General features: G+C 51.3%; 1 protein-coding gene across 1 annotated transcript in view; it reads right to left on the bottom strand.

The window, feature by feature from the left end:
• FBN3 (fibrillin 3) overlaps nucleotides 1-3904 on the bottom strand; it is a 124411-nt gene that overhangs the window by 86326 nt on the left and 34181 nt on the right. The gene's annotated exons all lie outside the window — the stretch shown is intronic.

Below are 3904 nucleotides of genomic sequence, written 5' to 3' on the forward strand. Positions count from 1 at the left end.
CAACTGGGGTTTCCCCTTCCCAAACAGGGACCCCCCCCCCCCTAAAAACAAAAAAAAAAAAAAAAAAAGGATTTTTGAAGGGCTGTGCTTGCACTGAGGAATGTTGGGTTTGACCCTCGATTAGGGATATTGGCACAGCAGGAAACTAAATTCTGAAATAATAAGGTTTTCCCTTCTGCTGGGAATAGGTGATTTCGTGTAAGTGTTTGATCTGTGGCTGGAAAAAAAAGACCTTTAACCCAGAAAATTCCACATGAACTGTCTGAGGAAGTTAAGTGTTGGTCTGGCTGAGATTTGCTGAGGGAATTTCGAGGTTGAAGAGTCCAGTAATTAGTGATTGCCTGTGAACCCAACTCCTGCATTAGCTCCAGGATTAACCCCCAGCTGTCTTTGCAGTGAAATATTTGGATTTGATGTGTGAAGCAACCAAAAAGTCGTGGGGGGGGTGGTTATACCTGAACAAGCCACAGGCACCCACAGGCAAAGGGGAATAGTTTAACCTGGGCTAGAATTGTCCCACCTGGAAAACACACAAGAAATCCTGGGAAAGGACCAATTAGCAAAATAATTGCTTGTTTCCAGCTTAATGCTCCCTCTGATTTGTGTTTCTTGAGCAGTTGGGAGCACAGTCAGGCTTGAAAATTAACGCTGATGAAAGAGAAACGAGAAGTTTGGTCTGTGGGTGTCACCGAGACCAACAGCAAGAAGGATTTGAGGGGAAAAGAAAGCACTGATTTTGAAGTGAAATAGGTGTAAAGGTGATGGGATCTCATTAAAAAAAGCCCTTTTTTGGCAGCCTGAACAGAACCACGAGCCACGTTTGCAAAGGTGAGTTACCAAATAACCGTATATTGGGTTTTTTGACTCAAATTTTATCGGGATACCAAAAGCAGCAGAAGAAGACGCTCCTCAAAGGGACTCATGAAAGTCAGATTAATAAATGTATAACCCCAAACCAATGCAGGAAAGGGGGTGGACTTGCACCTCCCACCTCCTCTGGAGACGGAAGCACCGCAGCGAGAATTCCTGGAGATGGATCCTAATGAAAGCACAATTGTGAGGAGAACACCCCCTTTGAAACAAGCACTTGACAAAAATAGATTTTCCTATGTAGATTACTCCTTTGGAGGGGAATGAAGCCAAGGAAATTGCAGTCTGGAGGCCAGGAAGCCTGGCTGCCTTCCAGCTCCCATCTGTTGCTAATTCGAACGGGCAAATTATTAAATTTTTAATGAGGCACCAATCAAATTTTATTAAGGAAATACGGACGCTTAGGAGATGTCTAAAGCCCTTTTCCAGCCCGTGTTACGGGATCTCATCTTCCAGGAACCTCAGTGCAGGGTAAGTTGTCCTTCAGAAGTCCTGGTTTTTCCCTGGAAAAGCAGAGGTGAGGAGCTGAAAAACTGGGATTTTTGCTTCCTCTTCCAAGCTTGCTCAGCTTTACAACAAGAAGAGCCCAGTGGTGGGACATGGATGGTTCCACCTTCCCACCTCCAGGTGAAGTTCTCATTACAGAGATGGCAAGAAATACCGGATCAGGCTGGATTTTTGGGAAGCTTCAACCACAGCAAGGTGGGTTTAGCTGCCTAAAAACAACCCCCCTGGCTCCACCTCCCCAAAGGACCCGGCCAAGAGTGAACATCCAGCGGGGGCCAGCCCTCAGCTCCTCTCCCAGCATCCATCAGCAGCCTCATATCCAGGCACTTGATCCTGTTGCCATATTAATTTCCAGCTAAAACCGCGCTCGACACGTTCCATCTGTAAATTCCTTATCGCTGGGGTTACTCCGGGGTTACTCCAGGGTTACTCCGGGGTTACTCCGGGGTTACTCCGGGGTTACTCCCTGTGTCTTCTTGCTTGAATTGCAAAAGACACTGTGGAATCAGAGCTGAACCACGAGCCAGGCAGGAAGGGAGCTGGGAGTGGGGATGGACAGGGAGCTGAACAGGAGCCAGAGTGTGCCCAGGGGGACAAGAAGGCCAATGGATCCTGGCCTGGCTCAGGAACAGGGTGGCCAACAGGGCCAGGGAAGTGATTCTTGCCCTGGACTCAGCACTGGTGAGGCCACCCCTGGAGTGCTGTGTCCAGTTCTGGGCCCTCAGCTCAGGAAGGACATGGAGGGGCTGGAGCAGGTCCAGAGGAGAGCAACGAGGCTGGGGAAGGGACTGGAGCACAAGTGCTGGGAGGAGAGGCTGAGGGAGCTGGGGCTGTTCAGCCTGGACAAGAGGAGGCTCAGGGGAGACCTCCTCACTCTCTGCAACTCCCTGACAGGAGGGGGGAGCCAGGGGGGGGTTGGTCTCTTTTCCCAGCCAACCATCAGCAAGACAAGAGGGCTGGGTCTGAAGCTGGGCCAGGGGAGGTTTAGGTTGGATATTAGGAAGAATTTCTTTCCAGAGAGGGTGCTCAGCCATTGGAATGGGCTGCCCAGGGAAGGGGTGGATTCTCTGTCCCTGGAGGTGTTTAAGGACAGACTGGATGTGGCATCAGTGCCATGGGCTGGGAACCACAGCGGGGTTGGATCAAGGGTTGGATTGATGATCTCAGAGGTCCCTTCCAACCCAGCTGATTCTATGATTCTGTGATTCTATGAAATGGGGCTCTTTGCTCAAGAAATGGGACTCTTTGCTCTGCTCTCTGCAGCCCCTCGCCCTCCCCACCCCTGCAGAGCCACGTCGGGGCTACAACAAGTTGTACCCACTCAACCCCTCAGCCAGAAGTGCTCAGAGGAGGAGGAGGCCTGACAGGGACAGACCTCCTGCATTTGAGTTGCACTCTGTGGTCCCTGTGAGTCCCTTCCAGCTGGGAATGTTCCGGGATTCCCAGTCTCCCACGTGGGAATTCAGATCCCCGAAGATGCAAAAGCAGGAATAATTGCACGACTTTCTTTGTTATTTAAAACACAACCCCCCCCTCCCAGGGTGTGAGCAGATCCCAAGGGAAGGTGAAGGAACTGAAGAGCTGCTCCCACCCCTCTTCCAGCCTGGGTTCCTCTGGCACCATTTGGCTGGAATTCCCTCCTGGGACAGGCCCTGGGGCCGGGTGAATTCCTTCCTTCCAAAATAAACAAACAGAGAGGAGATTTTGCTTCGCTAAAAATCCAGTTCCTTCTCCCAACAAACAATGCCTTCACTGGGGGCTTTTTATTTAAAACACTGAGGACAAAAGGATGTCTGTGAGTCCTCCCTGGGCATCTCTGGACTCACTGGCATGAGGGCACCCCAACACATGCCCCAGGCCTTGGCAGGAGGCCCCGCTGGGATCTGAAAGCTCCAGCAACTGGAATAAGGAGAGAAAGGTCCAGCCCAGGGTGTATTTTGCTGCTCTCCATCAACTGGAGGTTTGGCCCCCCAAAGCCTTCCTGTCTGTGACCTTCTGGGCTTTTGGAGCAAGGCATGAGTGTGCAAACTTGGAATCATGGATAAAATCATGGAATGATTTCCCAAAAAGTGGGAAGGGCCCCCCAAGGATCATCCACACCAGCTCCTGGCCCTGCCCAGGGCACCCCAACAATCCCCCCCTGTCCCTCAGAGCGTCGTCCCAGAGTTCTGGACATGTTCCCCAGGGTTTTCCTTCGTTCTTCTCCACCCCGTGCCCCTCTTTATTTAAGGAGTTGGGGCTTCATTTGTCCCCTACGAACACAGAAACATCCACAGCAACAATGCAACAGGATTTCTGTAGAATCCTGGAATATCCTGAGTGGGAAGGGACCCCCAGGGATCATCAGGACACCCCAACAATCCCCCCCTGTCCAACCCTCCTGGAGCTCTGGCAGCCTTGGGGCCGTGAGCAACTTCTACCCAAAATATTCCCACACCAACTCTGGATGGGAATGTTCCCTGGAGAAGGCTGTGAGTGCCCTCCAGGACCTGCTGGGACAGCTGGGAGCTTAAAATTAAATGTTTAA

The sequence above is a fragment of the Lepidothrix coronata genome, unplaced genomic scaffold, assembly GCF_001604755.1.
Source record: "Lepidothrix coronata isolate B3197 unplaced genomic scaffold, Lepidothrix_coronata-1.0 Scaffold356, whole genome shotgun sequence".
NCBI classification, from domain to species: Eukaryota; Metazoa; Chordata; class Aves; order Passeriformes; family Pipridae; genus Lepidothrix; species Lepidothrix coronata.